General features: G+C 45.1%; 1 protein-coding gene and 1 pseudogene across 4 annotated transcripts in view; one reads left to right on the top strand and one right to left on the bottom strand.

Annotated features, from left to right (window-relative positions):
• The window catches only part of LOC110306544, an 11,184-nt pseudogene extending 3,340 nt beyond the window's left edge, over positions 1-7,844 (top strand). Inside the window, exons 3-5 of the transcript XR_002379299.2 lie at positions 2,940-2,973; positions 7,447-7,562; positions 7,692-7,844. The product of XR_002379299.2 is annotated as a glyceraldehyde-3-phosphate dehydrogenase-like (transcript). The remainder of the gene's footprint in view (positions 1-2,939; positions 2,974-7,446; positions 7,563-7,691) is intronic.
• Positions 1-14,966, bottom strand: part of Daam1 (dishevelled associated activator of morphogenesis 1) — a 158,230-nt gene extending 143,264 nt beyond the window's left edge. Inside the window, exon 1 of one of the 3 annotated variants that reach the window (XM_029484529.1) lies at positions 14,703-14,966. The gene's annotated coding sequence lies outside the window, so the exon portion shown is untranslated. The remainder of the gene's footprint in view (positions 1-14,702) is intronic. The other 2 variants (XM_029484530.1, XM_021179729.2) reach the window with 2 other exon arrangements.
• Positions 14,967-21,192: the final 6,226 nt, after the last annotated feature.

Here is a 21,192-nt window from a genome sequence, read left to right as displayed (position 1 = left end):
GAAGGAGAAGGAGAAGGAGAAGAAGAAGAAGAAGAAGAAGAAGAAGAAGAAGAAGAAGAAGAAGAAGAAGAAGAAGAAGAAGAAGAAGAAGAAGAAGCTGCTGCTAAAGTGTAATTCAACAAACAAACAAACGAACAAAAACCCCACTTGGGCCAAACAAACAGCTAAGAAAATGGAAACTTCCCTTGACCTCCGCCATTATAGACTGCATGAAAGACTCCTACCTGATCCGTACACTATCAGCATATAAGCACTGCACTGCTCTTTAAAATAAGAATCTAGGGCAAAACCCTGGCTCGTTTGCTTCTCCCTTCCATGCGCTCATTCTCTAAATGTCTATTTACACACGAACCTCTAATAATGCCCCACACTGCTCAGCACACAGCTTTCCTGCTTCTATAGTGAACAGATGGCTCAAGGCATCAATTATTTTCATTTTAGCCAATTTACAAGAACTAGAGGTAACAGAAACAGGCTGAACCATGAGTTCCAGACTTGGAAATTCTGTAGAGTAGCTAATGAAGTTCTCACAGGTGGCAAAGTAAAAAACTGCACGAGACTTAGACAGGAACACATACACACACACACAATATCATATGTAAAGCTTGGTTATCTCCAGAGTTGAATAAATATTTCAAAAAGATAAAAACCTTAAACTGATTAAATGTTTGGAGACTTAATATGCATTAGCTTAGATGACGTTGGCTGTGATGAGGGATTTTAGCTGTTTTGAAGATGTCTCCGTTGGAAACACACTTGTCGCACGTGGACCTGAGTCTGGATCCCCATCACTACATAAAAGCCAGGTGTGGTGACATACATCTGCAACCCCATCACTGAGGAAGCAAAGACAGAGTTCATGGGTCAACCAGTCTAGCCAAAACTGGTGAGTTAGAGAATGACCTTGTGTCTAAAACTTAGGCGAAGAAAGACTGAGGAAGACACCAGACATTGACCTTTGGCCTCCATGTGCATGCCAACTGGGTAGGGGGCTGGGAATGGGAGATGTCTTAGTCTCTTAAGACATGTATTCTAAATATTTACATAAGATAGGATTTGATACCCAGAATTTATGTAGAGCTATTCACAGTAGAAATGAAAGATTAGTCCTGAGTTGGTATCCAAGTTGTGCATACATGGGAGGTTCAAAATCTACTTATACTAATTTTTCTGTTTGGGTATGTGTTGTGAAAAAAGAAAAGTTGGCATCTTTTATCATTGCAATATATTTGGGATATATTTTTATATTTGAAATAAGGGATGCAATGGGAAGGGGTAAGTCGGGGAGAGACAGCTGAAGAAACAAAAGGGTCTCGGTGCCATGGCATCCATTCCGGAGGCTACTGAATTTCGTTCCCACTTTAGTCATCATAAAGAGTACACAGACACGACTTCTGATGGCTGAGGACTACTGCCCTCACTTTCACAGGACCCACAGTGGAAGCTGCGGTTACGATGCTCTATCACTGTCATGGCGGCACTAAGTTCCATGGTCCAAGGAGATTGTCCATGATGGGCCTAATCACTTGAGCCTTTTTCTTATCAACTTTTTGTCAGGTTATTGTAGAAAGAATGGAGAGGGGGAGTCAGAGAAGTTTGCCCCTGTTGGCACAGACGCAAACATCTTCCCAGTGAACTGACACCATGACACCATGAGCCTACATGCCATGGGATTCATGGGCCTCTACATACACACACACACACACACACACACACACACACAGAGTCCAGAACTAGCAAAGTCCTTGGTCTTTATCACAAGAAAATATATTCTGCCAATAACCAGTGAGCTTAAGATCCTGAGCCCCAGAAGAAAATAGCAGCCGTGGTTGACACCTGGATGGTAGCTTGCCAAGACTCTCCCAGAGGACCTAGCAGGGTAAACCCAGGCTCCTGAGTGCTGGGTCAAGCCACTACATGTGTACTGAGTTATTACACAGCAGTGAAACCAGTATGTCTGGAGAGCATCTTCTAGCAGAGGACACTGACTGCAGTCTCTCCAGAGCTGCCTTTGCATGTGGATTCTATTTCCAGTGATACCAATCAACTTCCCAAACATTCAGCCACTGTTTCAAATGTTTTTTATTGATTCTTTGTGAATTTCACATCATGTATCTCAATCCCGCTCATCTCGCTATCCCTTCCTAGCCACCCTTTGCCCTTGTAACCTCCCCATCCCACTCCCCCCCAAAAAAGGAAAATTTTAAAAATTAATGAGGATTTCTCAGAGGATCATGAATCCAAATTTGAGAACTCGTGAGCTTCATGATGTCTGACAAATGAAATACACCTTATCAACACACACAGCTCTAGGGCAAAGAGAATGGGTTTTATAGTGTGACGTTCCCACGGTGAAAAAAATCTTGCAGAATAATCAGAACGAAGTTTAAAGAAAATGGTAACTAAAGTAAACACAAGACCAACTTCATCATTAGTTAGTGTGAAATGGACAGTGACTAGACAATATGAAACAGCAAAAACGTCTTCCTAGCGGACAGCCTTCCATAATGCATATAAATACTAAGAAATTGCCAAAATTCTTTGTCCGTGGTACGCATCTGGTTAAAGGAAGAATCAAGACACATATAATGACAGCAACATTAAAGTAGGATCTCTGAGACCTCACAGTATTTTTCTCAGGTTTCCTTGTATGACTGTGTCTAGCTTAGGGGTCTTTGCTGTACTAATAAGTCATAATTAATACTATCTCCAGGGCATCCCAGCATCCTGCAGAAGAAGCCTCGTGTTCTTTTTAACTCTTCCTCCAAGACCATGTCATGATGACAACTCTCTTGGAATCTCCTTGGCAAATCTTGGTCCTCTAAGACTCACAACCAGCATTTGTGGAAGAACTACAAGCAGAACAAATACTGAAAAACCTAACTGGAGATTAAAGAGATTGTCTCCTATAACCATTGCTGTGCTTGCTCCTTTGAAAGGATGGAACTGTGAGCCAGCCAGATGACTCAGCAGGTAAGGATGCTGGTGAGATGAGTTCCATCCTTGGGGCATCCATGGTAGGGGAGGACCAACTCCTGCAAGTTGTTCTGTGACCTTCACTCATACAGACACACACACACACACACAAGTAAGTGAATGTAAAAATAATTAAAAGAACTGGAAGTGTTCCAAATAAGCAAAGCAAGAGACTCCTAAAGTGTGGAAACAATGACCCTCCCACTTGGGAAAAGCCCTTCTGCACAAGGACATGTTTATTTCAGAAACCAAAGACACAAGTCTGATATAGTAGAGCAAGACTTGAGTATGACAAAGGGAAACATAAGCAAAGGGAAGAATGTGAGCCAGAACTCTGAGGTCCTCAGCCAACATCAAACATGTTCTCCAGGCAGAGAGAACAAGAGTGCTTTCAGGTGTTACTTCTGCAGCTCATGGTAGAGCCCATAAATTATTATACATATCATTCCTAAAAGCTAATTCTTCTCTCGTCTCTGCTATGCTTGTTTAGGAGTCAGAATCTGAACATTATCTTTTTAAAAGCCACTGTAGGTCCAGGGAGATGGCTCAGTGGGTGAAAGCCTTTGCCATCAAGCCTGACAATTTGGTCCCTGGGAGCTACCTGGTACAAGTGGACTCCTATAAGTTGTTCTCTGACCTCACAGTGTGTACCATGGCACACACATGCATGTGCCACCACACACATACACACACACACAATTGATTGATCATCAATCAATCAATACCCCCCACTAAGCTATTATAATTCTGAGCCAAAGATCTTCCATGGGGATGTGGTGCTGGAAAGGCGCCAGCTCAGGAAGGAAACGGCAGCACCAGATGTGCTCTGCTCTGTGCAGCAGAGTCAGCTAGGAAGTTCTCAGAGCCTGGGTCAGCTGTGAAATAGCCAAAAGCTTTCTAGGTCACTTCTGGGCCTCCTCTAGAACAGAGGCTAGGGAGAGCACTCGAGACTACTCTCCTGCCTGGCTATATTCCAAAGACCCTTAGTGTTAAGCATTTGTGACCAGGCAGTGTCTGTTACCCTTTCTTACAGATGCTGTGTTAAAGGGTACACAGAAGCCTCCCAGGAAAACATCTTGGGGAAAAGATCATTTCCAGGTACTTACAGGTTTTTCAGTTAAATATCATAAAGCTTATTAGAAGCACTGAGTCCAGCATATCACAAACATGCACTATACTACCCACAAGAAAACCTTCCTCACACATGTAAAATTCTAAATAAAAAGGTTTACAAAGTTCATACAAAAGGAATGCAAACTCTTCAAGTTAATATTTAAACAGACAGACAGACAGACAGCCTGACACACAATGTCCAACGAGACTCACACTTCCCAAACCCAAGCTCTTCTGGTCTTCTCACATTTTCACGTTAGGACTTCTTGGGGTGACCGTGACAGTCCTGGGGCTGGGGCCCTAGGTGTTTCAAGCCAGGCTCTTCATGCATCTCTTTCTCAAATCAGTCTGGAAAAGCCTAATAGTTAGCAGGAAAACAGACACAGCAGACCCCAGGAGGTGTGCAGGCGGCCTCAAAAGGCCACCTAGGCCCTGAGAAGGAATTATGGTTGACTTGTTTTTAATTTTGTGTGTGGTTTGTGGGTAGCATATGTACTCATTCATGTGGGTGTGTGCACCGGTAGAATGTGTGAGTGTGTATGAGTGTGTGTGTGAGTGTGTATGAGTGTGTGTGTGAGTGTGTATGAGTGTGTGAGTGTGAGTGTGTGTGTGTGTGTGTGTGTAGCCAGAGGTCAATGCCACATGACCTTCTACACTGCTCTCTGCCTCATTTTTTTGAGTGCATTTGGAGACTCACCACCTCCCCAGCTGTGACACTGTGTGTGTCTTTTTAGGTGGGTGTCGGGTCCTCACGCCTGCCCAACAAGCATGTCATCATCTGAGCCATCTCCCAAAGCACTGGCTAACTGCTTAATGGAAGCCATGCCTCCTCACACAGTAGCTTGGCATTAACGTACCAAAAATGGATCTTGGGTCAGTTAATTAAAGTGTGACATTTTCACTTTGAACTCTGAAAGGCAAGTTTGGGAGGTGCCAAAACCCAAGTTTTAGAGTGAAGTTTGAAAGACATTCTTGTTTGTGGAAGAGGGGTGGGAGGGGGGAGGGGGAAGCAAGCCAGGGCTCTTCTATGCTGTTCTGGGACACCCTGTCGTTTTTTTTTTTTGTTTTGTTTTGTTTTGTTTTTTTAAGGCTCAAGCTGTTTTTGAAGCATACTGGACTTTGACAACAGCGAGAGCTTTGGCTCTCCCATTCCCCAAAGCCTTGTCTTCCTTATCCAGAGATAATGTGACTGCCCTACAGACCCAGGCCACCGGCTTCAAAGCTGTTTACTCACTGGCGCTGGTGGGCTTACCACAGGGTCCCCTGTTGTGACCAAGGACATATCCTTAAAATGTGGCTGCCTTCCCAGGCTGTGGTCATGGAAGAATGGAGAAATGACCCCAATGGGTTTAATCCACTGACCTTTTCCTTGGCTTTAACCAACTGCCCAAATAAATAAAATCAGCAGGGGCAGCTCTATTTCCCAAAAGAAATCCAATTAATCCCTAAACATGCAAGCCTGCTTCAATGTTTAAAGCCCTCGGACCATCTAAAATCTTCCTGCTCATTCTCCACAAGGGCAATTTTATCCTCTAGGAGACACTTGGCTGGCTGCATCTGAAGACTTTGGGGTTGTGTTGCGGATACAGGCTGGGGTGCAATGGAACACTGCCCTAGGGAGACCTCTATCACAACAGCATTATCCAGGCCAGTTTTCAACTGTGCTTAGGTTGAGAAACAAGGGATCAGAGAAGAAGAAAGGATCATTTGCCAGAGAACTACTGGTTCATAAACCTTTGGTTTCAGTTAAGAATTATACTCCTGAGCCAGTGAGATGGCTCAGCAGATTAGAGCTACCTGCCACTAAGACTGGCGACCTGAGTTTAGAACTCACATGATGGGAAGAGGACTGATTCTCGATAAAGGAGTCCTCTGACCTCCACAGGTACACATGCACATCACTGAATTTGCATTTGCATTCAAATGCATTCCCTCCCTCTTCCTAGTTAGCTGTCAAGTTGACCCAGCCCAGAGTTATAGAGGGAGTCTCCCTTAGGAAGTTGCCTCAATCAGCCTGGCCTGTGAGCATCTGTGTGGGTGCATTTTCTTCATTGATAACTGATGTAGGAGGACCAGTCAGTCAGTTCTAGGTTAGGTAAGAAAGCTGGCTGAGCTACATACAGCAAGAGAGAGAGCAAACCAGTAAGCAGCACTCCTCCAAGATTTCTGCTCCTGCTCCTGCCTGTCCTCGCTCAAACACAGACTCTGACATGGTATTTATTATAAGGTGAAATAGACTCTTCTCTCCCAAGTTGTTTTGGTCATGGTGTTTAACACAGCAACAGACAGCAAAGTAGAACACACACACACACAAACACGCATGCATGCACGTGATAGATAATGTAAAAATATTTTTATAGAATTACACATTTAATGTTACCAGGACCAAGGAAGTAAAAAGATAACACTGTGAAGTAAATGGCCAAGCACGTGGCACAGGGGCAGGGTGAGATCTGTGGTGCTTGAAGAATAAACACCCACACCTGCCATTCAGTGTTTACGAGCAGTGCTGGGCCGGAGAGGTAACTTGGTTGAAGTGCTTGCCCAGCACGCTCAACGCCTTGGGTTTGATCCCAGCACCTTGTAAGGCAGGCATGGTAGAAATCCAATCCAGCATTTCTGAGGGTGAGGACAGATGATGAGAAGTTCAAGGGCATACTTGTCTATATAGGCATTTTTAGACCTGCTTGGGGCACAGGGACTAACCCCAGGAAACCACTACTGGCTAAAAATTCCACAGGCAATATTAGCCTGTGAAGCAGTTGGTGTTACTCTAGCTTGGAGAGATTACCAATTTAAATAGAATGGAATATCACCAAAAGATAATGCCTCACTTCATCTCTTATTTCCTGAGATACTTCCTGTGGTCAGGTGTTAGACCCAGAGGATAGGGTCGGCCCAGAAATTAATAGGATCTCAGGTCCATGTTCCAGGGCAGAAAGCAAGATAGGGAAGTGGACAGGCAAATCCAACAGATGTTCTTAAACCTATGTGCACAGTGGCTCTTCCACACAAATTACTGAGGCAGCTAAATAAATGAGGTCATTTCTATTCTAATGGTACTCCTCCTCCTAACAGCGTGTGGTTTTCACCCAGAAGAATTCCGTGTGAACACGCTGTCGTACACATGAGGAAAAAGAGGCCAGGGAGGGTGAAAGGACTCCCTGGGATCACCCAAATCAGACCCCCACACCAGCTGGCACTTCCTTTCCCTGTGTGACTGCAAAGCACGAGCAGGTAGAAAAACTCCATCCGGAGTATCAAACATTCAGAGTCGGAGTCCTGCCAAATGTAAGTCATCTACAGATGGTAACTGTAAAGCTACTTGTGACTATTCATTTCCTCTGGCCCCTAAAGACCTGTCCCTGAGTGTGCGCATTGCGTACTGTCTGTTGGGAGCCCTGGTGTGCCTGTCCCTGAGTGTTCACACGCTCTGCGAAAGCTGCATATCCCTGAGAATGCGCACACTCTCGGTTAGAGAAATTCCTGGCCCCAGAAGACTGTAAACAAAGACAATCCAGAGGGAAACCGGTGATAAGATAAATGGAATCCAGTAACGCCTGGTCCTCCCTCCACCTACTTCCCTCATCTGGTTCCATTAGAAAAACAACCTGAGCCCTGGTGGGAGAACTGCAGTGTGGGCCCTGCTCTCAGAGGCCACTCCACCTTGTTCTGAGCTCTGGAGGATGCCACAGAAGGCCAAGGACGGTGGCTCCCCTGATACTGAAGTAGGCCATGTGAAGGCAGCCCCATGACCCTGAGAACAAGGTTAGCAAATTATAACCCAGAGGAAAATGGATAGATGGATGGATATGTATAGATTAGATACATAGGTAGCTTGATTTTAATTTCTAATCAGTCCTTGACAGAAAATGTCACAGGCAAAGCCGTTCTGAAGTTCACAGGTATGTTACCTACTCACAGAGTCTGAAGCCTCAACTGGGTCACAGAATTTTTCTAGTTCAATCTAGTCTCCACTCTTGATCTCAGAAATACAAACACAGGGCTGGAGAGATGGCTCAGCATTAAAAAGACTTGCTGCTCCTGCAGCGGACCTAAGTTTGATTCCCAGGACCCAACCATCAGTAACTCCAGTTCCAGGGGAGCTGATGCCCTCTGGACTCCAGGGGCATCTTCCAAAAAGCAGTGCACACAGACTCATGCAGGCACACATAGACAAATTAATTGACTCTTGATTAAAAATGCAAACGGATAAAAGCAGGCCTGCCCATTTAACCTTCAGAGAGCAGGCTGCAGTCAGCCTCAGTCACTGGCTTCCATTTCAAGCATTTCTGTCTTCATCCTTCCTGACTTAGCTCACAGTACCACTGGGCGCTAAGCACTCAGGGAGCACTCCTGTATAAACGGACTGCCACATACAAACAGGATGGCGGGGTAAACCAGACATGCTAGTGGGAGATTTTGCCTCCACCATCCTGAATTAAATAAAAGCTATAATACTGGATTAACTACAGCTGTTAATCCACTGTCTTGTTTTCTAAAAGTCTCAAGAGCTGTTCCTGTTCATTCAGGGTACAGTATTCTCTGCTTCCACCTTCACCTGCCTTCCAGGGATGGACTTCGAGTCTTCCAGCTTTCAGGCAAGCACTTCCCCCCCCCCCCCCCCCCCCCCGACCCCTGAGCCATCTATGTGCAGGCACATGAGAACAGTCAGGCTAGTCTGGTAATTGCCACCAACTGCTCCTCTCAGGTACAAATCTGCAGGAACTTTATGGGACAACAGGGTGAGAGAGACAACTTCTATGGACCCAGGGGTTTCAGCAGGGGAGAACCCAGAAGCAACCCCAAAACACTTACTGTTAATACCTGCCATTCCCCAGGGACAGAAAAACACAAGACTGCGGCTTTTGGCAAACTGTTAGTGAGCTGTCTCTAGTTCTGACCCAATTTTCGCAAGAGGACAACTAACACAATTCCTTGGCAAACCCTTGCCTCTAGCAGGGTCTGAAGAAACTAAACCCTGTCAGTTCATTTTATAATATGACACTTTCGTTGCCCCTGGCAGTGATGGTTATGCTCCAAAGAGTTGTGATGCATTACTAGTTTCAGTCTGCTTGGTAGCCAAAAGTATGAGTGTGTACATGCACATGCGTGCGCACACACAAACACACACACACAGACCCCGTGGTGAGTCACAGGTGCATGACTCAAAAATAAGGTGATCTAACCATAATATAGAACTGATCTGTATATCTCTAACAACACAAGCCTAACCAATAACTAGACCTTAAAAGCCCATGTCTACAAAATGGAAAGTAACCAGATGTTTGAGCAACAAAACTCAAAGCTAAGACCTGAGCTATCTACTTTTGGATGTCTAGACTCAAAGCACCCATGAGACAGGCACTGTTTGCCAATTGCATCATAGGTATTTTCTTCTGAAGTGAAAAGGACAAAGAGCAGTTTAACAGGTGACCCGAACCGTGTGCCTGGCAGGAATAGAAGGAACTTCGACTCCAACCTGGTGCAATTCACAGAAGAACTCTGGTTCTTGCTAAAGGTGAATGACATACTTAAGAAATGTAGCCAGATGGATGGGGTGGGGGAGAAAGCTCCCCAAGTCTATGTCTGGCAAAGAGGTATTATGTCTTAGCAGCCTAATGGCAAACAGGCTTGTGTTTGCATTTTCTCTTCCTGGCAATCTCTGCTATTACAGTGCAGCTTGCCCATTATCCCCCTAAATTACCAAGTTTAGGCTTTAGTCAATTGTCTACATCAAATATTGTCAGTGTTGCACAATATTGAGTTCTATGCCAAAAGAGGACGTCAGGAAGTCACACCGACTACATTGGAAATGAAACTCACTTCCCTAGGTTTCCACATTTAATTCACAATGGTAGCTATGGCTTAAGAATTACAACTGTTTACTTGGCTCCAAATTTGCTACAATATAATGAGTCTCTCTTTTGAGGCAGGGAGAAGGAGAAAGGGTTATTTTAGTGCCTAAGGATATTCAATATCAGATTGCATGTTTAACTACTGCTAAAGTTTTCTCTCTTTTTTTTTTTTTTTCAAAAGAGTTTTCACAGTTTACCTTAAAAGGGAGGGAAACTGAGATGCTAGGCTCCTCTTAGCCTCTTAGCTGTTAAAGTAGGCATCTATTGCCCTTTACTAGGTGAGAAGCCTGTACCCAGATGATGGATTCAATCCAGGAGAAATTTATCCTCACGAATAGGGTCTGAAACTGGACAGTCTCCAAAAGATTTAAATATAGGATATAAATATATTTCCTTTTTTCAGATACTCTGTCTATATGAAATATATATCTATAAAATATAGCAGAAAGGAAATTCAAAAGCTCTATCATTCAAGTGCTACATATGGGGCTGGATGTGTAGCTCCACTGATGTACCTTTGTAGCATGCCCAAAGCAGGTATAGTAGCACAAGGCTATAATCAAAGCACTTGGGAGACAGAGGGAAGAGAATCAAATGTTCAAACCTGCCCTCTACTGTATTTAAGGCCAGCCTAGGGACACATGAGACCCTGTCTCAAAAATTGAGGGTAGGGGGTGAGGTGGTGGGGACAGAACCCTTGTTGCTGTACTCGTAAAAGATTTGACAAACTCAATCCATTCTTACATTAGGAAGCAAACTCCCTTGGAGATGCTCTGTTCTCTGCTCCTGGGACAGCGGGAAGGGTACCAGGAAATAGAAGGTGAACACCACCCTTCTCTGCTGTGGGCAGAATACAGGTCACTGAGATCAACTGGCATCTCACGTTTAACTGAGCTCATTTCAGCAGGGATACTAAGGAGGTGAAGACATGCTCTCTACCAGCAACCTGGACTACAATATACATAAAGGACAATACACTCCCTAAGTAACTCCAAAACTGATAACCCCACCTCAGCCTGTTCTGCCAGCCAGACTTACAAGCCACAAGCAGAAACAAAAGACCACTGAAATGAAGCCTATGCAATCCCTTCAGCTCCTAAAAAAGGACGGACGCTGTGAGTATTTAGCTTTGAAATTAACCAGGACGTTTTCTTCCATTACTGAGTTAACACCAGAACAAGTGACAGTAATTCACAATCCTTATCCCAAGGGGGTTGGGGGTGAGGGGGGCAGGGAAGCACTCTCATTTCAACTGGAGTGCCCTGTAGAGAAAACAAGTTTGGCAACCTCAGTTGGCAAAGTTTTGTTTTGTTTTTTTTCCTGAACTAAGAGAAATAGACTTTAGATTTAAAAACACGGAATAGAGGATGCTAGGGAAGACCCCCTCCCCCCAGTGGCAAGCTCTGTACAACGGAACACCTGAAGCTCTCTGTGATAATGAGCTTTGTCCCTCCCATCCAGCTGCAACTTTGAAGTGTTTTCACAGAAGAACCTGAGATCCTCAAGCCAAAGCCATACTCTAAATATTTACAAAATGAAACTGTTTTAGTCTTAACTGGGTTTTGTTTTTAAGCACCTTATTTGTTCTAGGAGGCCTATTACTAACACTAGGAGCAGGGTTTTAAACAAAGCAGCTCTATCCACAAGCACACTCTCAATACTCAGAACTATCCACCAAGAGGAGAAGGCCAGGATTCCAATTCCACTCAAGGTCGTGACCCTTCTCTATCACCCCTCTAAAGATGGTTCCAGTTTTCCAGACCCACAGGACATGACCACCGCATACCAGCTTTACCAACACCACACTAATGTCCTCTCCTTGGCTTGGCCTGGACCGGCAGATCCTGTTTATAGAATCACTCTGCCCCAGATGACAGACTGCTGTCTCCCAGCAACTCCAGGAGCCACTGGTGGCTTGACAAAAGCGGCTATCTTTGCCTTTGTCTTTCTCCTTAATTTCCTGCCATCTGCCTTCTGGGAAAATTATCTAGACCAAAGAAAGTACTACTAATAAAAGTATCTCTTTAAGTGTACTAAGAAATTATAACAAGAAAAACAATAACCTATGTAGGTGAATGTATTCCAAAATTAATTATAAAATAACTATATATATATATATATATATATATCATTTTTATATTCATGGAAAGAACTGTAGCAAGGTGTAGGTACTGATCAAAAAAGGGGGGGTGGATTATTACAACAAATTACATAACTGTCAGGAGAAAAAAATACAACCTTGGATTTCTGATCCTCCTTAATACCCATTTAACACATGCTTATTAAAAGACCTGTTCCAAATTCTGAGAAGGTTAAGAAGACGAAGACCTTGCCTTCACAAAGCTTAGCACCAAGAAGCATTGACAAGCAAGCTAATAAACGAAGGACATTTTGCTGTCATTATAAATCCGAGAACAAAAATAAATACATAAACAAGAGAGTGCTAACTTCTGCTAGTGCTGCCTCACAGTGATGTAACTACCTGCTTAAGACGGTGAGCATTATCCACTTGGCACAGCAACCCAAGTATTAACCTGCACATGAATGCACTTGCATAGACACTCCTATGCACACCATCTCCCATTTCTGAGAGATATCACACTTGGAATAGAATGCAAACAGGAGATGAAAAACAAACATCTTAGTATAATTAAAATGCCTTTTGTTCGGTTAAGTTACAAATAAACTACATTCATTGTGAATCTGCAAACCATAAAATCTAAGCAACTAATTATGACTAAAACATAAAAGTCCAGATGCTGGGATAATAGGAGTATCAAGTGTATTATAAATTTTAAAATACTACTAATAGCTGTCCTGTCCATTTTTGTTAACAGTTACCCCAAGGATCTTGGTATGGGGGGCCAGCAACACAAGTTGAACGCTACAATGTCAGAGCTGAATTTAAGCCTTGTATTATTTGGAGGAGAGGTCATTTTCCAAGTCCCAAAACTTTAAACCTAAAACCAACGTTCGGAATTCTCTGAACTCCCCTGTCTACATTATCAATGAGATAACAGGTGCTCCCAGAGGTAACTGTTAGCCCACAGCAGGACATCACATAAAATGCTGGCACAGGACCTAGGGCTCCTGTTTTCAGCCTCCAGAGTTTCACTTTAAGGATCTTCAGCTGGAGTTTAGATTTCATAAAAATTGCAATGTCTGTGTTCTCCATACCTCAACTTCAATTATTAATTGCTCTGTCATTTGCAGGTAATGGTACTTCAGGTAATTGCTGACCAGGGAGCTGTTTAGGCCTGGGAAGAGTGACCTTGTTAAGTAAATTGCCCCCAGCACTATTAATTATGATAATGATGGAAAGATACAGTTCACTCGTTGGAGGAAAAACATCTTCCAAATTTAGTTTACCTTAGAACAAAAGCCCCAGACAATTCGCTTTGAGATGATGTATAGGCACGTGGGAGGGGACAGGTCCAAAAATACGGTGTCCAAGCTATGTAGGAAAGAATATGGGGGAGTCCCGGAGCTGCTAGGAGGGTGAGGAAGAGGGAGCAGCTGGGCCCAGGGCAAACATTTGACCACACCCCCCCGACCACACCCTCCCAGCTGCCCGCAGAGCCACAACGAATTGAAACAGCAGTGCGAGCTGTTAAGATTCCAAAGGCAGAAGTCGCCATGGCAACCGGATTCGTCTTGCAGGCAAACTATGCTTCAATTCACTAGGTCCGGCTCAAATCTCAAGAAACTACCAATTCAATGGGGGCAAAACGGTCACGGGCAGCATTTGCTCTGGATGCTCTCCCAACATTGACGGTGGAGGAGAGAGACTGAGAGGAGGAATCTATTTCTGAGCACAGTAAAACATTTTATGGGGAGGGGACAGAACGTCCCAAACCTTGATTGTAAGCAACGTGCAAAAGACCGTAGAAGGGTTTGATGAATGTGAGTAAACGAACGAATGGAGCTGACGCAGAAAGGGTAAAGAAAAGCCAGAAGACTTTCGAGTTGTCCAGCCGGGCCGGGTCCGGTCGGGTCGGGCCGGGCCTCGCCTCGCCCTGCTCTCCTTCCAGTCAGAAGACAAGCCAATCCCAAACAGCTGGTTTGGGGCACCAGTTAGATAAACCCGATTATCCAGCCCTCCTGCCCCCACAGCGAACCTTATCATTAGGTTATCCACCACCCCATCACCACCATGGTTCTAAGGAGAGCGTTTAGCCCACGCCCAGGTGCCCTTTGCAGGGCTCCATTTGGCAGAGCCAAGACTGCGATGCGCCCCTCGAAGCAGGACGCGGGGAACCCCATCCAGTCCCCCGGAGACGCAGCCTCCCCGCGCCGCAGCTACCCGCCGGCTCGCGGCCTCCGCAATGCCAGGTTTCCTTCTTCTCTCCGCACACAGTAAGCTCGGAGACTGCCTGGATTAGTCAGCCCCTCCGTTTTGAGTATGACTTGACCCGAAGGTGATAGGGATGGTAGGGGAATCGCGGCCACGGCCAAGCCCACGGATCTTACAGAGCCAGCGGCCCAGGAGCACCGCCCGCTGCCGCAGCTCCCTCAGCCCTGGCCCCGGGGAGCCTGTGGCCGGGAAGAAGAGAGATGTACCCGGCCGGCTCCACGGCCACCGAGCGCCTCGGAAAGAAAGAAGGGAGGGACCCCATCCTCGGGGACGCCTTCCTTCAGGCTCGCCTCGCTCCGAGCCGCGCTGCAGCCATTTTCCAGAGCCTAGATTGGCAGCTCGTAGCTGTCTCGGTCCTGTTCCCACCCAGACCCAACCTGAAGGACGAGTTTAATATTTACCTACTGGCCCCGGAGCTCCGGGAAGCAGCAGGAGGGCGCGCCGCGACAGCGCGAAGAACCAGCACGCCCACCCCGCGCCACGGTGCGGTGCCGCTAATGAATGAGTGCGGCGGGCGAGCCGAGGAGTCCCCTCACCTGAGCAGCCGCTGCATGCTGGAAAGGCCGCTCTGCGCTCCCGGTACAATGGGATCCGGTTAAACAGTTCCCTTCACAGCCGCTCGTAGGTTACCAACTCGCAGGTGACATCACCCTCGTCTCCTCTGATAGGACACAAGGTGGCACCCACTGCGCATGGACGTTTTGACTCGCCTTTAGGATTCTGGATGTTGTAGTCCGAATCCTACAGACAGAGCCGAAACAGTCTCTCCATCCTCACGCTCAGGAACTACATTTACCGAAGTGCCTCTCTGTCCCTCTGTGCCAGCCTCCTCCCCGCCCCCCAGACCCGCCCCCTCCCCGCCCTCCAGTTTAGCAGAACCACTGGTGGTCAGTCAGAAGCCCAGGGGCATACTGTTTAGGGAAGAGGGCGAGGCACCCAGCGGCCGTGCCCTTTGACTTGACCTCTGATCCTGCCAGCGGGTAAGCTGCAGGACCAAGGGGCGTCCTGAACTCGCGCACACCCGCCAGGCACTTCTGTTCAGTTGGGCTCTCCTGCCCCCATCTGGGAAGGGTCCATAAAAGCCTTTCTCTTCCTTCCCTGCTCAAAACCACTAATTCATAGGACTCCAGGGGTTCTGGGTTGAATACTGAATCAGTATTTCCCCACATCCCCAAGGATCAAACAACGCCAGCCGCGAAAAAAAAAGAAATCTCCTTGCATCCCACTTTGGGTTAGTTCACCTTTCTCCTCTCTTTCCTTTTTTCCCTTTTAAACCAAGATCGAGTCGAGTGGTCAAGAAGAAAGCTGGGGACAGCGTAGTTGGCTAACCTGAGAAAAACCGGCGGCTGTCACTAATGAAAATGCTGTGTAATAGAAGACAGAGACAGTCACCACAATCCTGCGTCTGAAAGCCTGCTGCTGTGAAGATAAAACTATCGAACAGCCATGCTTTTGTTCATCCCTTTAGGGACTTCCCGCTCTGGTGGCTCTCAGCTCCTCTGACGATAACATGCATGTCTCAAAGTTTTAGTTAATTACTCATATATAAAATTTTAAAACCCACAACACTCCCTCCACCCTTGTTCCCCGCACATTTCCTTTCAAAAATATAAAAATTTTAAGACCTTTAAGCAAACAGTACCCTTCAAGGATTGCCCCCGATCTTCAGACACTTTTATGTGTATTCAAGTGTTAGCAAAGGGTGTGAAGTGAAACTCTGACCCTTCTGGAAGAATTTGGTTTTAATACATAAAAGTTTTCGGTTTCATGATCTCATTCAATAACACCAAAGGTGAGAAACTTAGAGGGAACAAATGTCCAAAAGTGTGTGTGAGTGTGTGTGTGTGTGTGTGTGTGTGTGTGTGTTTAACCGGGGGGGGGGGGGTAACCCTGTATTCATTCCACTCACAGTGGCACTGCTGTGATCAGCTCACATGCCCTCTTCCACCAGCAAAATTAAGATTTTGCTTCTCAGGAAGTGAAGACTGACAAAATTTCCAACAACTCTTCACCTAATTGCTGGTGGAATATCACATCGCTATTTATCTTCCCTTTTCTGCTTCAAACACTAAGGCTCAAGTGAAATACGTTCTTGGAACTAGAGCAGCATCTCAGAGGAAAGGGAAAATGATGGGGTTTTTTGTTTGTTTGTTTGATTTTGGGTTTTTTTGTTTGGGGTTTTTTTGGTGAAAGAGGAGGTTGCTGCTGGATTCTGATCATCTTTTGGCAAGCCTATTCTGTACAGAGCAAAACCGTTTGTCTCCACAGAAGCAGGATATAACTCTGTTGCTCTTCTGATCTATTCTATTTCAAATATCTGAAGTGGAACCTAGACAACACAAATGTCCCTTTGGCCATCAGAACAAGGGTACAAGCGGTGATGCTCTAACTAATTGGTAGGCCTAATGTATTGTTCAATTGGCTGTGGGAAAATATTCAGAAAGAAACCCAACCTCACATGATTCTAAAGGTTTCCCCCAATCTTATAACTGTGGAAAGCTTTTAGGTGGAAACATAATCAGTGAGCTTGGATTTTACTGAGTCAATAAACTGAACTCGGAGCCTCTCTATCAGGCAAGGTTTGTCCTTAGAGATGAAAGCATGCTGTTAAGGCACTCAGAGAAATAATTTTACAGAAGAAATGCCCTCTCTGCAAGCTCTCTTAGTTCTCTGCAATAAAGAAAAGGAATAAACTCTTGCTCAAAGAAAAAAAACCAATCCTTTCTCTAAAACAGTATTACAGGGTGTGTCACATACCTCCACATATAAAGGACAGCATGCAAAATAGACTACAGACGGAATTTGTGTGTGTGTGTGTGTGTGTGTGTGTGTGTGTGTGAGAAAGAGAGAGAGAGAGAGGGAGAGAGAGAGAGAGAGAGAGGGAGAGAGAGAGCTATCAGCCAACTTTAAATGTAGATAATAGATAATAGAAGACTTGGTTTTCTGTTAAGTAGTGATGAATTTAAACTGATCCCTGCACACTATTGCACCTGTAACCAAGGGAAACAAGATGGCTCTTTGGCATCAGAAATGCTATCTGTAGACCTGTAGACCTGAAATCAGTAGAAGCGTAAACACTTCCACAATGGCACAAAGGAACTCCTATTCACACACACACACACACACACACACACCACACATACACCACACACACACCCCACACACCAATTTTCACACACTCATTGTATATGTCTGTATTCAATTCTTTTTACACAGCCCAGTCTCCGAAACCATGAAAAGCATTCATTCTCTCTAGCTAGATTTATATCCCAAGCCAGAAAGGTTTCTATATTTTTTTTCCTTTTATTTTTAAACAACTGATCCTGTCCTGGAATTACCTTACAAAAGACTCCACTCACCCAGCAATCATGGACTATAAATTAGAAGCACCTGGATCCATTGAGCATAGACTATCTCTACAGAGAGGGTGGGAGACAAAGGCATTGTGGAGTGCGTTGCTGATATTTCAAAATAGCACCACCTGTCTCTGGTTACACGTTTTACTTCAGGGAGGAAATAAGACACCAAGAGAGGAGAATGAACATTTATCACCTTACAGGTGTTGTCCCAGAACAGCTTGGTACTTCACGGCAGTTAAGGCTGTATGTTGAGCCTGGCTTAGGATTGAGCTGGTCCTGTGGTTAGACCTGCACCTTTGCTTACACGTGTTATATATTCTGCCTGAACCTCATTTTCCTTACTTGTAAGAACATGTCATGCTTTTGTGTATTAGATGAGGCAAGTAGAAAAGCTTTTTTTTTTAATGAGGCAGAGTTGAGGCATAATAAAGATGTTTTAAAGTTCACTTAAGCATGAGGGTTAAGAGCAAGGCAGGCTCTCAGAAGAAAGTGGAACACCCCTGAAAGCATGGCTGTGGGCTTTGTAAAGAGCAGCAGAAAGTAAGGTTTTCCCAAATGTGCATTCAAGAACCTCAATAGAGAGTGGCCATCGGCTATTGTTTGTTCTCCACAAACTGATAACCATGGCCTTTTGCTGAAGACAGCACTTACATATCTCACTGAACACAGGGAGGTTGAGCTGGCGTCTAACTAGAGCCTTCACACCTGCTGACGACTGTTCACAGTTCTGGGAGGTACTCAAGGCAAACACCAACACAACTACAAAAACCTTCCACGCACAGTGATGACCTGCCTGTATGATATGCTGGTGCGATGGTGGCATAAACGTTGTCGGAGTAACAAACAACAGTCTTATTGGATTGAAGGCAGCTACAGTTGAAGGCAACTAGAACAGAGACCCATAACTGGACAATATGTGGGAGACCTTGGAACTCCCAGTCCTAAATTGGATGTCCTCAATAAACCCCACCCCTCAGGGCTCAGGAAACTAGGGGAAAGAGGAGGCAGAAAGATTGTATGAGCCAGAGGGGATGGAGGACACCAAGGAAACAGTCAGTGTCTTCCAGGTCAAAGAGGACTGAAGAACTTAGGAAACTCAGAGACTATGGTAGCACACACAGACACGTCACAGGTCCAAACCAAATCAAGTTCCAGTGCTGAGATAAAGAAGTAGACATGAGCTCCCATCTCTAACCAAGAAGCTATCTCTAGTTGAAAATGGCTTTCATGGAAAATTGGTTTTCTCCAACAGAGTCCCACTGGGTATATACATTTAAGGGCAGAACTTCTGTCCAGCAGTAGATGGAAATGCAAAATAAATTCAATGGTAATGTTGTAGACTTTTTATCTCATAATGCTTTGTTTGGGTGTTTTTTACCTTTCTGATCTTCTACATATATATTATGTTTTCTGATTTTGTGTTTTTATGGTGTGTGTGTGTGTGTGTCTGTCTGTCTGCAGGTCTATGTGCCTCTCATGTTTTTTCTGTTATTTTTTGTTTTGTTTGCCCATTTGTTTATTCTAAAGAGAGAATTCGTGGAGTTGGAAGGGCAGAGAGGCATGGGAGGAGATGAGGGAGGGGAAACCATGACCAGAATATATTGTATGAAAAAAAATATTTTCAATAAAAGAAGAGAGAGGTACTAGAAATACACTTCTGAAGCTGAGAACTATAAAGAGGCTGATCATCTGCAATTTTCCATGCTGGGCCTAATTTTGAAATAGTTACTGTCATCTCATTTTAGACAATTCTTCTTCATGACAGTACATGGTTAGAAACTGCAGTACTTACATTTGTGCTAATCCACCAGTAGACCATGGAACTTAGAAAGAATAGAGAGGGAGACCTCCAACATGGAATGGTGCTGTTCCTTGGCCCATTCTTAGATGTAAAACTTCTTTTCCACAGAGTCTAGCTGTCCCGTCTTCCCAGGAGCCTCTGCCAAGCTTCCCAGCAAGGAGAGGCACTTCTGAGACTGGAGGCCGGAGTTAGAGAGAAGAATGGAGAACCTTACTCCTCCTCCTCCTCTCCAGAGAAGCCCTGGGTGGTGTTTCTGTCAGGAGTGGTGGATTTCCCTCCGCAGAGTTCTGCTACTTCCAGGTCGTGCTGCCCTGTGTTAACAATCCCTTCTCCCTCGGTTCCTCCAACCTAGGAATGAAGACGACCCCCTGCTGCTGCTAACTTCTTGAATCCACTTGAGTTTTCTAAGATATTTGATCACCAGCATGGTCAGGTCTCTGTTCTATATTTGTTCTATTCTTTAAAAGTACAACAGTTTGAGAGTTTGAATGAAACGGTAACTGATATGCTCATTGTCTTCGTTAAAGTTCCTTCAGAGACAGACAACAGGAACTTTCTATGGGCAGTTTATGCAAACAAAAGAACTTAGTAATGTTCTGAAGGAACGGGCACAGACTAGCCCTAGGGCAGTGTGATGGGGGTTTTCAGAGGGCTCTAGTAGCCTGGTCTCTGTGCTGTGTCGTTTTGTTTTTTCCTGTCAAATTCCTGAGTGGAGCTGATTGCCCAGTCTCAGGGCAGCTATCCCTAGCTTACTACCCAAAGTCATGGTCTAGGTGGCTCCCTAGAACAAGAACATTGTCTTCATTTCAGAACTCATGAGGTACACAAGTGCCCACCTCTAGCAAGGACAGTCTGCATCCCGCAAGTCACCCAGTTGTTCCTGACACGCATGGTGGGAAGGAGATGCTGTGGCTCAGAGTGATAACTCATGACCTATCTCTATGTGTCTGGGAGCCTTCCTGGATGGCCCCCAGCACTGTGAACCTCACTGTGACTTCCTGTGACGTTACATAAAGCTGGTAAATCTGCCAGGGTCTTTATGGTAAAATGTGGTTCTTCCCAAGGAAGAGGGACTTTGTAATATTCTGGGCCAACAATTCAGTTTAGCCTCTGCAAAGGTACTTGGGAAAGCTTCATTTCACTCAGAAATGCTGAAGGATAGATCAAGGGAAATGAAATTGTGTGCAAAGGCAAGACCAGTTATAGTAATACCATCAGGCACACACAGTAAGAGGGAAGAGAAAATAGCTTTAGCCACCCAGAACTCTGCAGAACAGTCTCTGATCAGTCCCAGAACATTTGGGAAGACACTCCTCTCAAGCCACATCCCCAGTCCATCCCCAGACGCACTCTACCTCCTCAGCCCCCTCCTCCTGTGTCACATATCTCAGCTCTTCCCTGTCAGCTGCTCCATCTCTGGTTGACTCTTCTAGGAGACTTGCCTGTTTAATTAAGCCTTCTGCCGGTGACTCTCTATGGCTGCTTTAAATTAATTAAAATTGACAAAAGGGCCTAGAGAACTGGTTGAGCACCCACTGGCTGCTTTTCCAGAGGAGGAAGGCTTCAATTCCCAGCACCCAGGTAGCCAACCATGACCCTCTGTAACTCCAGTCTCAGGGATCTGATGCTCTCTTCTGGCCACATGCAGGTGTGAGGTGCACAGACATAAATTCAAGCAACACACACACATGTAGAAAATAAAATGTTAAAACTGTCATCCCTCAGTGACAA

Source organism: Mus caroli, chromosome 12 (genome assembly GCF_900094665.2).
Source record: "Mus caroli chromosome 12, CAROLI_EIJ_v1.1, whole genome shotgun sequence".
Classification (NCBI taxonomy): Eukaryota; Metazoa; Chordata; class Mammalia; order Rodentia; family Muridae; genus Mus; species Mus caroli.
This window is presented reverse-complemented; position numbering and strand designations above follow the sequence as displayed.